Here is an 18,720-nt window from a genome sequence, read left to right as displayed (position 1 = left end):
AGGAAAAAAGGGCAGAGGCTGAACAAAACAAGCAGAGGTTTGGCCTCCAGATTTGGCTATAATAAGAGATGATCTGAACTATTGCCCAGTATTCAAACCAAAAGAGAAGTGAACTTGTCAAAAGGTTCAAAAAATATTTCCTATTTTCTTGTTCCTCTGAACTTCCTGGTTCTACTTGGTTCTCTGAGCCAAGGATCAAGGCAAAATTAAAAATGCTGATCTTGCACTATTGTCCTTACACTGGCTCCAGTGAAAGGAAGGACCACAAGAAATCTGGTACACAGGGAAGCTTCTTCTCATAAAGCAACTAGGTAAACACTGTCCTTAATTACATTAGTTCAAATAAGACATGGAAAATTCATCAAAATCAAGTCTGTTTGATCTTCCCTATAATTAGACATAAAACAGTTCCTCTAATTTTCTTCAAACAACAAAATAATTATATTAACTTGATTAACTGAGTGTCAGAGGTTTCAGACTAGTGCGGACTGTACGGACCAAGATTCTGTGAGCCTTCTCTTTCCTTCCTTTCTCTCTTTCTCTCTCTCTCTCTTTCTTAAAGGTATTAGATGAAAGAGAACAATCATGTGGCATTTGTACAAACAGTACAAACAAAAGCCTTGGGACTACTCAGAATGCATAAACTTGAGCATATGTGCAAATCTTTGCTGGATTGTGCCCAAAGGGCACATCTATAAAGAGCTACAAGTATAAAATACTGAAATTACTTGCACATGTGCTATTTAGGTCATTATCTATAGCAATTCAATGTAAAGGAAGGAGTTACTTATGTTATTTGTATCTATTTATAGGCTTTGTCCAAGATTTGAAAGAACTCCCTGTGAACTATTATTAATTGACTATTACTTACACCTTATTTCAGGAGCAGCAAGATGAAAAGAGAATAAGGGAGGAAATACTAAGTAGTAAAATATCTTTTTCTGTAATATGAAATAGTCACCTAACATTAAGGACTATGGCAAAAGATGATCTGCAGTGATAGTGGTAAGAACAGTCTTTCATAATTCCAAGTCCTTGCAGTTACATACTTGAGTCTTAAAACTTTTCTACAAAACAGTATTTACTATCTGCTTTATGACTGTGAGGTATTTGTGTTTGTTTACGTACCAAGAACAGAGAAGCATTTTGATCTGCCACATCTTCATTTTTTGCCTTTTAAATGCCTTATTAATTTAGAAGCATTTCCATTGCTGTAGACTTTACCTCTGGATATACTAATGGATTAGATCTCAGCTCTGGATACGATGATGAGTTAGATCTCACTCTCTGTCCACTTTGTCAGGTAGTCTACATAGAATTAGTACAGATTACTTGAATTAAAACCACAAAATTTCTAGGAAATCACTTTGATTTCTGGAAGTTAGATGAACATTCATAAAATTGAAAATAATAACCGATTTGAAAAAAATAGAAAATAATCTAGAAAATATAGTAAGTATCTCTTATCTCTCTTTTGGAGAGTGCAGTGTAAGAATCCTTAGCTAAGTTTCCTGTTTTGCTGAGGACTCAGCTCCCCCACCCTCCACCCCTAAATAAAGTTTTGGAGAGACCTATGTAAATCTGTCCAAAGGAGTTTCATAAGAACGTTTTTCATTTTCTAACCCAAGTCAATAGTAATTTTCTCAGTTTATAAATTTCAGTAAAAATTGAGGACTACAGTAGGCATCATAACTAACTGCAGTGCACTCAATTTATGAATACAGGAATGACGAAACAGATGATAGGAAATACGAAGAAAAATTTTGTACAAAACCTCACATGTAGACAAAACTAAGGATGTAACAAATATAGAAAATTGCCATAGGCAAAAAAGAGACAATGAACTTCCTATTTTACTCCATATACGTTAGATCATTTTAAAATAGAAGTTTTTCACTTAAGATGATACCGTGCACTATATATTCACTCTGAAAAGGCAGAGATGGAAGACAAGCTGATGTGGAGGATTAGTATTATGTATGAAAAATCATCTACCATGAAAAGAATAAATGTCACAACATAGTTTTGTATATAAAATTTTAACAATTACGCAGTAGAAAGAGGTCATGATTTAAGCAAGCAGATTCATAAACTCTTCCAGATTTTTGAAGAAAGTGATTAATTTTATAGTAAGCACTGGAAAATGATTCTTTCATATGGTAAGAGTGAGTGGTTGTCCTTAGTGAATTACATGGGAAGGGACTGATCACCTAAAAAGGTGATAGTAAGCCTCAGCAGTTATAGTTTGTTCAGGCCAAGTAGCTAAATTAAGAATTTAATGAGAGTAGGCAAATAAAATACTGTATTACATTGAAAATAGTGATTATATACTTGTGATCTTACAAAAATTGAAAAAAAAATCCAAGAAATGTTGTATTTCTCCTGTGTAAACAGGCAATTATGTTTATAGTATTTTTATAGGCTTAGAATGTATGATTTGTTTATATCTTTTATATTCTTTATATTTTTATATGAACTATAATATTAATAGCAATAAAAATAAGAATAGTGCTTATAATAAGCCCTAAAACTTTACTCTTGCATTTACAAGTTATTTAAATAGTTGCTGATAGTGGCATTTACTGCATCTTCTATCACTGTGACTCCCCCACTTGTGTCCATTTACTTTCAGTGTTTTTATCTCCTCAGCAAGTATGCAATCATTTATCAAAGAAGCCATTTTATTTTTGCTAACAGTAGCTTCTTTTTTACAAACTCTTTTCTTTATCAGTACCGATATAATATTTTCTAAATTTGCTGTTAAATATGAAACAAAAACCCATTAAAATAGACACAAAGTGCAGATTCCACATAATACTGCTGAATCTTGCATGTTAATTGATGTACATAGTTTTCTTGTCAGTATTTTAAATTTTATTCTGTCATAGGAAGGTCATGCAGAGGTGTTGCTTGCCTTTCACTTGCCCTTATTTTGGAAACCAGCTACAGCTTTTATGCTAGATAGGCAATCCAGTTGCACCAGCTTGTCAGCACTGTTGAATGTATAAAGGGCACATACAGTTAAATGAATGGAAATGGAGAGTCAGAAGAAGTAATCTTACACAAAATATGGCTTAACGAGTTGAACAGTGTAGATTAATTTAAACAAAGGAGAGAAGCACACTTAATACCAAACTGGACTTCTCAACTAGTATAAAATAATTTTTGTGATTGATACACATAATTTCAAAATAATTTTTCCTACAGCATCTGAGCAAACGGGACTGTGAAGAAATTTTATGTGGTAGTAACATTTTTGTGCAGTATTTTCTATAGAGAGAACCAAATTTGGGTTTGGGTTTGATATGGATGTTGATATTGGCTCTTGAGAAATTCTCCATTTTTATCATCTTATAATTGCTATTAAAAAGAAAAAAAAAAAAGTTTAAATGCTGTGTGCCCATCTGTGTTCCAGGACATATGGTTATGTGTAAACAAAGCAAACTGCACTTAGCATATAGCATACCCACTTTGCCATTTTTTTTTTTCTTTGAGAAAGCTGATCCAAATACTTGGACTACCCAGGATAAGAGCAAAAATAGTAACTGCCTGCAAGTGCAGAGTTATGTATCTCCTAAGGAAGAGAGTACTGGCGCATCTAGAGAACTATCTAAATAGGTTCTCTTGTTGTTTAATTACCACTTTTCATTGTATACATTGTATAATTTCACGTACATTTTAAGTGTGATCCTCTGCACAGGAGATCAGTCATACTGTTATAAATCATATAGTTATAAAATGTGATATATAAAATGATTATATGGTTATTTCTAAAATATGATTTACATCATGCTTTGACCAGAAGGATTTTCTATTTTATGCATATGTAATATCTACATTTCATTCTCTGGTTTGACAGCACTGTAGCCTAAGGAATAGTTGGAATTTCCTTTCCTTCATAAATTCTACTTTTCAGAAAAATCCTTGCAATGGATATTTTTACAAGAGAAAGAGATTAATTAAATGATACCAATTGTAAAGGCTTTGTTGCCTTTGGTTTGTCACGTTAATAGTGAATAATGTTGATGGATAGAGATTGGGGTTGTATTAAATCACAGCCTGCTCCTAATCCTTTCCTTTTTCTTTGAAATACAATATAAACAGAGCATTCCAAACTGCTCTTCAATCAGACAGGTGTTCATAATCTTCTGTTATGATGCAAGGGTTAGGGAGTATGGTGTTACAGAAGAATGCTGAATCATCAACAAACTTAAAAAAACAAACAAACAAAAAACCCAACCAACCAACCAACCAAACAAACAAAAAAGCAAAAAAAACCTCAACAACTAAAACCATAATGCTGATTTAATTTTTAGATTCTTTTGACAAAATATTTGAAGTTTATATTATCTTTCTTCCCCTTATTTGGCATGAACACTTTATCCTGTATTTCTCCTACAAAGATATGAGTCGAACATTTTCTTTACATGTAATTTAGTCTGGAATACAAATACTGTTTAGTCTTTTCTTACAAGCTATTTACAAAGCCAAAACCCACAAGAAACACTGTCCACTTAAAGGTGGAGATTGCAACTGTAATTAAGAAAAGAAAAGGAGCGGTCAGAGTACACAGCTTTCCTTTGGCTTTTTTGTAGCTTGATTTTTATCCAGAATAGTTGATGTGGGGTTCAGTGGGAGACCAGAGAATGGTCAACATAGAATAGATGGCTGTACAAAAAGGTATCTCCTGGGATTTGCATGCAATTCCCTTAAAATTGAGAAAACCAAGAACCTGTAGAACCTTTCCCATTCAGATAATGCAGATTGTATTTTTCTCACTACAATAGTAACACAAAATTATTTTCTATGTATTTGGCTTTTAATATGGTTTTCTCCTTGTATGGAGATAAATTAGATGGTAGATAAAGTAGCAGAAGAATTATTATTATTATTATTCCCTATAACAGTATTTGTTTAAAATAATTAAGAATAAACTGATAGAACTGCAGATATGTTGTAATGTCCATTTTCCATGAAAATGTGGTGATCTACATTTGGACAAATCCCATCCACAGAAAAAAATAGATGTTACATGCGTCTTTCAGTTTTTAGGTATATACTTAAAGTCCTAATTTCACATTCTTACTAAAAAATCATTTATTAATAATGGACTAAATGTAGTTTTAACAGTGACTTTGAAGAATTCAATGCTATTTTCAATTGGTCAGTGAAGGTAAGAATGTAGCTTTCATGTCTCTTTGGAAAAGCATTTTGGACCAAAGAGTTGCAGTAGAGGAATATGATATTTTTACCGCAACATAACAATATAACAGTATCACCTTGAACACAACTTCTTCAGTGGAAGCGGAATGGCATTTCTGAGTTGCAATTTGAAATAAATAGTATCTCTGATTTAGAGAGGGTCTTCCTTCTATCTTCTCTCTCATAAGTTTTTTAGCAGTTTACATGCTTGTGACAAATTTATCAATAGGCTATCTTGATGAGATTTGGTTAGAATAGTGCTTTCCTACATTGATAAAATAAAGGATGTTTTCCTTCCTACTCTAAAATTGTGTTTTAAGTTGTTTAGAATATGCATGTGAGTTGATTGATGAGTACCATAATTATGAGATGATTGATGAGTACCAAAATTAGAAGTATTTCAAACTGAGGATGAAATTAGTTTCAAGTTTTCTTAAATTTCAGAAACAGACAAATAGGCCAATTTTAATTCCTTGATTCATCACTTAATTTGTACTTAGGCACTGCTCTTACTGTTCTTAAGAACAGCAGAATGTAACTAAAAATGCTGCTGTTGTTATTCCTGATGCTTTTTTATTCTGCTTAATTATGACTGTTAGTTAAAAAGTGAAAATAACTCTGACTTTGTGGATGCTTGATTTGCAGGGAAGAGAACTGGTAGTGTATAATATAGAATAAATGCTACAGGAATCCTACAGGAGTGTAGAAAATCAATATATTTAATTTAAGGCAGAGCAATAATGTGACAGATTTTCATCAAAAATCAAATAGGATTTTAACATCAGCATGTTCCCAAAGATCTGAACATTTGGGAACCCTCTATGGCCTTAAAATGACGAATGGTTGCGTATTCCTGTGACTCATTTCTACATAAGTAATATCCCATAACAGTTTTCTTAAATGTGTAGGTTTTACAGATGCTCTCTTTTAATCAACTGATTATCGATCTGTACATGACATCACTCCAGCAGATGATCTGTCTTGCAATATTCGTACATAAATAAAGAAATACAAGAAAAGACAGGGTCTGACACTTTCATCAGAAATCTTCAGAAATCTTCTATTTTTTTTTTTTATACAATTTTGTTGGTAATCTCTAAACAGTTAGATAATCTCATTCCTTAGTTTAAATCTTCCTACTCTCTTGTTATGGTTACTTACCTAAAAAAACTAGGTCTTATTCATTGTTACCATTACAACTGAATAAACGAACACATTTCAGTAGCTAAGCTTGATGAATCCAAACCATACCTATTTTTTACTACTATAGTCCCATTTTACTATTTAATCTCGTATAAGTAATCAGAAATGGTAATTCAAAATATTGTTGATATAGCTTCACTTGTAGTATTTTGTTGCTCCTTGGGATATCTTTGCAAAATAGATTCTTCTCAGTAGTAGTGTTTTCTTTTTCTTTTTCCTCTTAACTCAGTTTTATTAACTGACTTAACTCTAATTTTAATAACAGAAGAAGATTTTAACCCTATCTTCCTAATGAAAGGATGAAATACAGGACTGAATCCAAACCTTACACCTATAAATACCCAAATCTAAGTGATATTTGAAGTCTTGAAGGTAACAGTATGATTAAAAGGAAAATTTATCAAATTTATTCAATGTCAAATTTAACAGAGAAATTACCTAAGAAATGTTTCACAAATAATGAAGACTAAACAGATTTGATTAAAGATTATATGTTGCAATGGATCTGTTTCCTTGTCACCACTGATATTTTGACACTTGTTGAGTAAACTGATGTTAATGTAACATTAGAAAAAATTATCCTCCTGAGAGGCAATCTAGATAAACAAAGTGATATTTAATGTTTTCTATGATATTTATTTAGCTAAAATGGCTGATTAGATGTTAAACAGAATGGAGGTTAATGATCTTTGTTATTGGTGTTATAAAAATTAAGAAAGAATAAAATAGGGTTAATGATGTATCCCATTATTGTTATTATGGGGATTAAATGCATGCTGTTGTCCGCTGCACAGAAAAAATGGGCCCCAAGCTGTGAGTAATTAACAAAATTATATTATTATCTAACCTTATGCTGTAATTAATTACTCTCATCACTGTGTTTTTCAGTGTTGGTTATATGTGGTTTAGGTAGCTCTTCAGATTTGCAAGTAAAAATGGATGAAATAATCTTGTGACTGATTTAGACCAGTCTGTATACAAAAGCTTTTATTTATTGCATAAATGCAGAATGAAATAGGGGAGTGTATAGACAAAAGTGGACTAGATTAAAGAGTAATCTGAATTTGTTTGTCATACCTAAAGGATGTCCTTTTCACTTTATTTTCGCTTTTGTTTTGAACATTTACATTACAGCAAAGTGCCCACTGGGATTTTTTTTTTTAATTAATATGTATATCAACTGGTGAGATAAAACTATCTATTATTGGTTGTTTTTGTTATGATTGTGTATGTCAACCCAGAACAAGACCTTATTGTGCTATGCTCTTTACAAACAGAGAATACCAGATGGTCCCAGCTCTAGAGAGTTTATAGCCTGAATCAACAGGGTGAATCATGAGGCATAACATAAAACAGTAGTGTGAACAATGTGATGGCAGCAAATGTTACATTAGTTCCATAATTTCTTGTTGAAAACAAGGAGGGAGGTTTTAGTATGTTTACTGGTGGATTAGGTCTAATATGATGAAGGTGACCCTGTTAGCACTTTGCAGTGCTGTGAAAACTTTTGAGGGTGACACTGGGAAGAAGCCTCATGGCTACACACTTCCTTCTTCTCCCTCCAAATTGTCCCTGCACCTCTGGAGTACTAGAAAGGTGTCGAAATGAGGAAAAGGGTAACTGATTAAACTATTGTAGGGGAAGGACAATTTTGGACCAAGCAACTAATCGTATTTTTAGCCAAAAAAAAAAGTTATCTGCTTTGGTTGCTTTACTTTCTTCTGCTGGAGTCTCTCATTGGCTTGATTGTGTAATTTTTTTGTTAAGAATCAATGGTCAGAGCGAGAAGCCATGTGAAAATCTTTACCATGGAGGGACTTTCCTCTGTGGATGGTGTTTCAATTCTTGCAGGATATGCAGAAAGAAAGACTCTTCTACTGCTTGCAGATGCAGATCCAGCTCTGTCTTTTTATACTTCACCTTCATCTACAACTGCAGTCCATATGAACCCTCATTCAACCTGTAGAATAAAAATTATTTAATTCCTCCAGATTTAAGGAGTTCAAGGCAGGTGATACATCTGTCATCTCCATTTTGTCTGTCCTGCACAATCTTATCAGATAGAACACTTCTTGTACTTCAGCCAGTTCCTTTATTTAACTGATGTTCCTTCTTTATGCTTTTTATCCCACATGGGATATAGAGATGCTACAGTTGCTTGCTTAGCAAGAGTAGGTACAAGGCCAAAATAGTAATCAATCACAAAAGTTTTTTCTGAATGCTCATAATATCAGAAGTTCAGAAACAACAAAAACTTAGTATTTTTAAGAGAGTATTAAGACAAGAGAGATGAAGTCATATGATATAGGTTAAAAAAATCTAGATTTAGTTTACAGAGAATCAAACTATAAGTTTTTCCATAATTTTGTCTGATGGAGGAGATAAGAATTGTTTCATTTTCTGAAGATAGTTCATGTTTCATCTTCTCTGGGAGTTGGTCAGATTTCAGTCTCCAGTTGGTAAATTCCATGAGATTCTCACAGGGTGCAGAAAGTGTGGGTTTCTTTCTGTCCATGTTTTGAACATAGCCTGTTAGTGTTAGTAGGCTTTGTGTCAGGCCTACAAATTGAAGGAACCTGTCCCACACCATAAATGATTACAGCAGTCTGCCAGAGAAAGCAGATGTTCTTTACCAGCAGTCATGGACATGCAGCCATATCAGCACTGCCAGCGATGTAATTAGGTCTTCAAAACCCACACCAAGCATTTTGGCAGATACTGACTTCTTTGCATGTTCAGAGATCCCTTTTAGGTCAAAGGGAGATTGAAAGAAATACAGGAGGCACATAGTCTGTCACAATACATATATTGCATACTGTTTTAGGTAAATCTTAGTAAGAGGTATGTGGACATTGTTCACATAGAACAGGTCTGAGAAACAGCTGTATGTTGAAAGACAGTGGCCTGTCTTCTGTGAAAATCTCACCCATCATTTTTTTTACAGACAGACAAGAAGAACTTAAAAAGAAATACAGGGAAGCACAAAGCATTTTTGCCTGCTCAAAAGTGATGCTGTAATTCAAAAGCATCTAAACAGAGCCATCATTTCTGTCATAAAGTGTAAGAACAGAGTAGAATATAGTCACACAGGTGTTTTGTGCAGCTTCCCTTGACAGGTGAGTTAGCCAAGAGATGAGTGAATTACAGGAACACAAAATGCAAAGTATTTGTGAACAGTGCAGCTCAGAGCTCTGTGCCGGCTATAAGGGGCATATTCATTGAGTAGGAAACTGCAGGAGCAGCACTGACCTATCACATATGACAAAGGCAATCAAAAAAAAAAAAAAGCCAGAAAAATAGAAGAAAAACAAAAGGGTTTTCTACAGTTCTTTGTCTGTATATACTTTTCAATATCATTTTCCTTCAGTAAAGCATAAGAAAAGATAGGAGCCTACAAAACATACTGTCTTTGTCTCTACTGCCAGTCAGAGGAAAGAAGTACATGAACATTCAATTTAAATTGAATTTGCTCAATTGAAAGTGGTAACTCTAAATAATACAATAGGTAGTTAGAGAAGGACCTAAACTGAAAGAAAATATTTCAAAGCAACCTTGACTAGTTCTCTCAGCTTTATATTTTATGTATTGTGAAATTAGGTTCAAGTTTTAAAGAAACAGTAAGAATTACTCCCACATATTCTTAGCAAATTACCTTAATAGTGAGGAAAGATTCTGTAATTGCATGGAGCTTAGTGTTTGTTTTCAAACAATTAATTTCTTTCAGGTTTTGAACTCCTACATTTTGTTTAATCAAACAAGATGTGTATAATTTACTATTTTATTTAAATGTTGGAGTTACCTTTTCTAGCATAATAAATTAAACCAACACAAATGATAAAAATGGCTTACATATATTTCAAATCTGCTAAACATATTTAATTGATTTTGTGCATTCCTCCCCCCCCCCCCCCAAAAAAAAAAAGTCATTTTGTAACGACAATACCTAGAAAAAAGAATTTAGATGCGTTTATCATTTCTCTCCTACATGCCATCTCTGTCATGGGACTGTAGAATTAGGAGTCTGAGCAGATATCAAATACTTCTAGGATCTAATACTTGTATAACAGCAGGAATGGAAAACTGGAAAGAAATTACAAGAAAAAAAGAAGTAGCAAATTGTCACTGGAGAATAGGGGAGGGTGCTGAGAAACTGTCAGGAACAAGTAAGAAGAAAAATAATTTGAAGTAGGAAATGTAAACTAGGCTGAGACTGGTGATTGGTGGGAAATAGGCAACCATTGAAATGTTACCACAAAATGTATCAGCACTATAATACATCTTAATGAATGAATAATTTTAAGCATATATTTTACATACTTTAAGTAATTTTTTCCACTAAATATACACAAACATCTGTAAGCATTATTTTCCTTTTCTAATAGTTGTATTTTTGCTGAGTCCCTTCTTTGGGATTGTTGCCAGACAGGTTAAATTCTAGTTGTATATAATCTCTTGTACCAGAACACAAAGGATATTTGGGAACACTGGCACTTTATCCTCTAGGTACCATATGGATTTCTATAAATTTTTGTCATTCTTTTACATATATTAAGACTACCTTTTATAATTTATCAGTACAGGGAACACTGATCATTCGGAAATTGGGAAAATTACAGTAAAAAGAAATAAGAGAACCTAGTAAGGTGGAAAGTGGATACATTTGCAATAGGAGCAAGCAGAAGAGATGCCCATCTTATGACTGTTATCTATTCCCATAACTATGAAATCATCTGCTTACAGAATGTCCTTTTTGTTTTCTTTTCTTTTCTGGTGCAGGGTAATGGCACGCCAAATATGAACTAGGTTAGTGATAAGCAGACTGTGCTATTCATATTTTCTCTCCACAGTACTAGCCTCTCAGAATGGTCCTAGAAACAGTAATGCGACTTCTGACAAAGAAAGATGTCTTTAATATATAGACACCACAGACTATTTCTGATTAACTGCTTTGATGTGAAGTTAAATATTTAACCTGTGTTGTCTGACAGTGCTGTTCACTGTTTTGAACTCTGTAAGATAGTTTTCTAACCATATATTTGCATTTCTTTGATTAATAGATGCTTTCTGCAAACATATTTTGTCAACACTCCCTCTGTTAGATACCATATATTTAACTCTATGTTTTTTTCCAATGTAATTTGTGAAGACTCCCTCACCTATATGGAAATATAGGTGGGTATAATTTCCTAGGGATTAGGTTAAGAACATAAGTGACAGTAATAAAATAATCAAAACAAACATTGCATCACTGGAAAGGAGCCATTTCAGATTTTCCAGATTTCCAGGTTTTCCAGAGCTCCAAATTTTAGTTCAACTTTAGTATCCAAAGCATAGCTCTCATGTCAGTTTGGTCAAGCATTCCGTGGTGTTCTATGAAGCAATCAGAATTTTTAACTTCAGTTTGGGGCTTTGTGTTTAAGTCAAAGAATGTATTTTGAAGATTTTTATACTTATTTGTATCAGATCTTGCTTTAATAACCTTATGTACCAGAAACAGGTATTTAGTACCTTCCAACAGTCAGACTGTTTTACCCATTTGCACTAGAACTACTGAGAGGTAACAAATGTAGTTGGGTATTTACAGGTATGTCTACACACATACCATTAGTCTTGTATTTGAGTATCTTGACAAAAGAGAGTTCACAAGTCTTATGAGCCTTAGTGGTGATTCTGAATGAACTGATCCAACCATTTATAATAAAAAGATACATCCTTTGGTAAAACACTAAAAAAAAAACTATTTTATTAATAGTACAGCAAGTTTTTAAAAGTTATTTTTAACCAGAATGGCGTCTTTGTTTTCAATGTTGACAAGTGATGCATGAGAAAAACAGATAAAAGCAGAGGAAGATCTGGAATGGCCATCTATCTAGCCAGACATTGGACTTAAAACTCCATCAGTATTCTCATCATATAAGTCAGCATTTTAAGCTTACTTTCTCATTGTCATGCTGGTATGTCATTTAATGCTTCCATGTAGCTATTTCTATGTAGTCTACTTTGCCTAAGCAGACGTAAGGTATGTCTGCTTCTTACTTCATCTGCATTATATCTGTAATGACAAGCTCACCAGTTCAGTGAAGCATTTTGACACGATGAGGGCACAAGTTATTTTTAAATTTGCATTAGTATTTGTTACATAATATGTTTTGGGAAAATGTGCTTCTTTCTTCAACATATAAAAATATCATAATTTGCTTATATTTCAACCTCAGCGAAGGCATTGTCTTGGGAGAGGATGGTCTTAAGCATGTTATGTGCTTTTTTTGATTCAGAAGCTGTAATGTTTTGCACCTGGAAACATGCAGAGTTATGCAAATATGTGCTTTATAGACATTTTAAAAAGAAGTTGGCCGTTACAATGTCAGCTGAGTTATTTCTTCCATAAACAGAGTTTTAGGATTTTCTGTATGAAGGAACAAAACTGGCGAGAACATTTTATGAGTGAAGGAAGGGCAGTAACTCAGACTATCAAAGAGAAAGTATTATATAATCATTATTTATATGGTGTCTTATTTCCTTCCCTACAGTCAATCTTATCTTAATTATTTGTTTTCCTGATAATTGCCCAATTTTCCATTGTAATTCGTATGGTTCATTTTTCATCATTAGAAGAATGTTACTTGCCACAATATGATGTTAGTAAAATAACTGAAAGAAATATGAAATAATGCATGATAAAATAATTCATGCAAAGTATTCAAATACTTTGACCACTATATTTAAGGTCACTGTGCATAAAATGTAATTTAGCCCATGGTTGTTCCATTGCAAATGCAATATGGATGCAATACAAAATTATCTTTGGTACAGGAAATCGTAAGACTGCACCCACAAATGGTAGTGTTTCTCCCCATGAATGTAACAAACATAAGATTAAAAGAAGTTAATAACATTCAAGCAGAATCAACCGTTCTTATGTTGAACAGTAAATTTTAGTCAGGCAGTGATCACATACTTCTGAATCTGAAGTCTACATTGTGAGACATATTTTTGTATTATCCTAACTTTTGAGCTTGCTGTCATTTATTCCACTCAAGTAGAAATTTTGGAAACTGTTGTGTATTATTGTAAGGTGTATTTTTAACCTGGGGTCGCTACAAGGTAAAGACAAGGAGTAGTACACTGTTTGACCTGTCACAGGAATTCCAGATAAAACCCCAGAAGTTGAGTCAGAGATAATCACAAGATCTGGAATCTGCAATAACAAACTGTTCATATATCTACCTGTCAGCCGTCTTCCTCTAAGGGAGGGACACAAGGTCACTGAAATGGCCATTTTCCATCCTTTTTTTTTTCTTTTTTTTTTCTGGTCATACCATAGGGTAAATGGAGAATCAAATATTTACAGGAAAATATTTTTCCATTAGGACTGAGTAAATTTATTTCAAATGTTTGTTAGCTTTTTTTTTCTCACCATCTTTCCATAAGAAATAGTAAGTAAACCATACAATTTTGTCTGAGAATGTTAAGTCTATTTCTAAGTTCAATTAATGGAATATATTATAATTAAATAAATTAGGTATTACCTTTTTCATTAAATGAAAATAAGAATGTATGGAAGGAAAGACAAACACAAAAATGGAAGATGGATCACTTACTGAATTCAGTAAACCAGTTCTACCTGCAACAATGCAATACAAACATCGTCTAACCCCACTACCTTCCCATTCTATTCCATTATAAATTTTAAAAATTATCTTAACTCCATAAATCCACAAGACGTTTTGATATAAGAGCTCCTAACACAGTTACAGCCATAGCTCTTCAAGTAATGAAAGTATCATTTATTGTCCAATAACAGCGGTTAAATGAATGAATAATGTTAGGTAGTGATGTGGCAATGCCAAACTCTAGGACTTCATTATTCCTGGTTTTCTTAATGAAAAGTGTTGAAATTGTTAGAATCAGACAATTTTATCTTTGTTTTTCTCTATTACAAGAAGCCTGATTATGTGGAAAAGCAAAAGTAAACAAGCTGGCTCTACAAGAATATTTCATCCATTTTCAATTGTATATTGCCTGCAAACTCTGGAGAGGTAAGAGTAAGGAGAGTAGAAAAAGCAATGTTGCTTTGACTAACTTGGATAATTTAAAAGAGAAAACAAATTTGAATACTTCAGGTATATTCAGCAATCAAGACCCTTGTGAAGCTACTAGGAACAGAAATAATTGTATCTCTATGCCTATCCCACTGTTCTTCATACAGTCTGGGTGTCTTAGAGCCTTGCATTTATTTAACAGTGCAAAAGCCAGCTTTTGACCAGTGCTATTCTCATTTTTTCCTTGGCAGGGAGGGAATTGTTTGCTGCCTGGGTTCACACAGGAAGCCAGCGCAAGAGCAGCAGCTATTCTCCTGGGTCTCATGTTGGCACTCTGACAGCTGAACCCAGCTTCCTGTGCTCTGAGCCCGGACAGGACACAGAGACACATTCATTTGGCCAAGGGGGAAGGGAACCCCTGCATTCCTTCCTTATTTTGTTTGTATTTTGGAGGAGCCAGTTGCAGTTTTTGTGCAGGGCAAGGTAATTTAAACTTGATAATCAGTAGCCACGTATTTTTCAGTATTTGTTAAAGTACATAGGGGATGAATTCCAGACAGTATGTATCCACACCAAAAAGCAGTCCAAGGCTTTTACCAATATATATAATGAATGTTAATACTTTGTTGTTGGTCAGTGTGTATCTTCATTTATTATATCTTATCTTCATATGCATATAGTATATTTTTACAGGTGAAAAAAACAGTATGAATAGCATCCGTGCAATGAAAATAATTTTTCCCTTAGGAAAAGAACTGAGTTTATCTGGACTTGTATATTAGAAGTGACATTTAGATTTTTTTTTTTTAGTTGAAAGGAAGGTCCATTGTTTTGAATGACTTCATGATCAAGCTATTTATAAAACAGAATTTGTTTTCCTGGTTTTCTGAAAAAGGTGCCTTCCTGTTTAAGTTAATTTTATGTGTATGTAATATACTGCTGTTGTACCAAAACAGAGTACGGTAGTAATATTTTATCATACTTATTAGTGTCAGTATTTATTTATTTATTTATTTTGCTAGTTCTGTTAAGGTAGCACTATTTTTCAGATGGCGCCTCTGTAAAAATGAGACCATACGTTCTGTGGGGAAAAATACATTTTTCTCATATGCAGGATATGGTTCTATGTTACTTATGTGAATCAAACACATTTTCATAATTATATAGTCAGTGTATTGTGAAAAAAAATCAGGTTAATTTTCTGCGTTTGAAGAAAGATGCAAAACTTTTCTAAGGAAAGTAGTGGAGCTCAGGTTTTCTAAGAACCTGAGAGTTCTGGTTTTACAGCCTAAGATATATCTCGTTAGTCATGTGCCTTGCAACTTCAAACCAAATCAATTGTATATCTGCATGTGTATTTTTGTGTAATATATTGTGCACTCTGCTTTGTAATGGGCTGAACTTAAGTAGTAGTTGTCAGTATGTCTTGGAACAGCAAAAGTGACAACAAAGAGAATTATTTTTTTCCTATATAATTGTGTCAATTCTACAACGAGTTAAAAGAAGTAACTATTTTTCTTTTGGAAGTGTACTGTGTATATCACAGCAGAGGGTGGATCTAAGGGACAAAGCTGATACATGGCCTCATCACTCTTGATTTGGTTGCTCTCTATATAGACTTGTTATAAAGGAGAAGATTTTAAAGGGATGAAGTTGAGTTAAGAAAAATATTCGAAAAATTGTAAAAGAAAGAACAATTGATAATCAGTTCACAATCAATATGTAAATTTTGTTTCCACTTTTGTTGTTTTATTGAATATAGAAAACTCCCTATTAGCGCTATATTTATTGTAGCTGGAAGGGAAATGGGTAGAATAATTATTGTGAAGAATTGTAAAGGAAAGGAAGAGGTTTTTAGAAATTTTAAATAGTGGAGGGAGAGTAGAAAATATTAAAAAATAGAAAGTAGAAAATATAGAAATTCAGTTTTGAAACCAACTAAGGAACCTGAAGGTGCTAAGTCCGTGGGACCTGATGAGATACACTGAGGGAGGTTCTGAGGGAACTGGCAGATGTAGTTACTAAGCCACTAACCATTATATATGAGAAGTTGTGGCAGTCTGGTGAAGTTCCTACTGACTGGAAAAGGGGAAACAACCTCATTTTTAAAAAGGGAGAAAAGAAAGATTTGGAGATCTACAGGCCAGTCAGTCTCACCTCTGTGCCCAGCAAGATCATGGAGGAGATCCTTCTGGAAACCATGCTAATACACATGGTGATTGGTTACAGCAAACAGGGCTTCACTAAGGGCAAATTATGCCTGACAAATGTAGTGGCCTTCTATGATGGGGTTACAGCATTGGTGGATAAGGGAAGAGCAACTGACGTAATCTACCTGGAGTTGCGCAAAACACTTGATACTGTCTCACATAATAACCTTGTCTCTAAATTGGAGAGACATGGATTGGACAGATGGACTACTTGGTGGTTAAAAATTGGCTGTATGTTCATACTCAAAGAGTTGTGGTCAACAGCTCGATGTCCAGGTGGAGACCAGTGATAAGCAGTGTCCGTCAGGGGTCGGTATTGGGACCAGCACTGTTTAACATCTTTGTCAGTGACATGGGCAGTAGGATTGAGTGCAATCTCAGCAAGTCTGCCAATGACACCAATCTGTGTGGTGTGGTCAACATGTTGGAGGGAAAGGATGCCATCCACAGGGATCTGGACAGGCTTGAGAGGTGAGCCTGTAGGAACCTCATGAGGTTCAACAAGGCCAACTGCAAGGTCCTGCATTTGGGCTGGGGCAATCCCAAGCATAAATACAGACTGAGTGGAGTATGGATTGAGAGCAACCCTGAGGAGAAGGACCTGAGGGTGCTGGTTGATGAGAAGCTCAACATGAGCTGGCAATGTGTGCTTGCAGCCCAGAAAGCCAACTGTATTCTGGGCTGCATCAAAAGAAGCATGACCAGCAGGTCAAGGGAGGTGATTGTCCCTCTCTACTCTGCACTTCTGAGACCCCACCTGGAGTAATGTGTTCAGTTCTGGGGCCTCCAGCACAAGAAGGACAAGGTCCAATTGGAGTTAGTCCAGAGGAGGGCCACAAGAATGATCAAAGGGCTGGAGCACCTCTCCTAAGAAGAGAGGCTGACAGAGTTGGGGTTGTTCAGCCTGGAGAAGAGAAGGCTCCAACGGAGACCTTATATCAGCCTTCCAGTATCTAAAGGGAGCCTACAGGAAGGCTGGGGTGGGACTCTTTGTCAGGGAGTGTAGTGATAGTACAAAAAGTTATGGCTTTAACCTAAAGGAGGGTAGATTTAGATTAGATATTAGGAAGAAATTAGAAAGTATAAGTAATATAATATAGGGGCACCTCTCCTATGAAGAAAAGCTAAGATGGCTTGCATTGTGCAGGCAGGAGAAGAGAAGAAGGTTCTGCGGAGACCACATTGCAGCCTTTCATTACTTAAAGGGGTGTCACGTTAAGGGGTGTAGCCGATTAATTGTTAGGGGTCCGGTCGGATTCAGGGTACTGAACTATCACAATCACAGATTCACCAATAACACATTAACCGATATGGGTCTGGTCGGATTCAGAGCACTGAACTACCACGGTCACAGATTCACCAGTAACGTATAACCGCCCTTACTCTAGTCACATTCAATGAGAACTAGCATGGCTAGGAACAATGCAGTTAAGTGCAATTTATTACAGCAACAGGTACACAGGTTCTTTGGATTGCTGGCGATAGTTACTGTCTGCAAAAGCAAGCTAGCATGCATGAAATACACAGCTGCGCAGCCTTGAAATTAACGCATTAAAAGGCACAAAGACTCTATAGAGATTTCTAAGTTTCTGTGGAGACACACAGTATAACCAAGTGTTCAAATCTCACCCAAAGGCATCCCAACGGGGGGGAAGAGAGGCTCAGCCTGTCGACTGATCCCAGGAGTCAGGAGGTCCTTGGGATGGTGTATTCCCTCAGGATGGTATCTCTCCCGATGGTGGTATCTTAATGATAGCATCTTCCCCTGACACCCCCCCTCTCTCTTAGGCCAATTTATATTATTTTCTATCTTTTAGGTGGAGCCTGAGTGACTCTAGTCAAGCATATCTTAGTTACAATTGGTGAAAAGTTTTCCCATCTCTGTTTAAAGGAATAGGCTCTGAGAAATTCAGAGCGCGTGCTCAGTGAGGGGTGGTCGCACCTTGGAGGCGGGTAGCTTTTGGGATGGAGGTGTGTTTTGGTATTATAATGAAATTATAATGAGCAAAAGTACACTAGAGTACAGCATTTGTCAAAACATGACAGGTCGTTGGCTCAGAGTA

Source organism: Anser cygnoides, chromosome 5 (assembly GCF_040182565.1).
Source record: "Anser cygnoides isolate HZ-2024a breed goose chromosome 5, Taihu_goose_T2T_genome, whole genome shotgun sequence".
In the NCBI taxonomy this organism is placed as follows: Eukaryota; Metazoa; Chordata; class Aves; order Anseriformes; family Anatidae; genus Anser; species Anser cygnoides.
Note: the sequence above shows the minus strand (reverse complement) of the source record.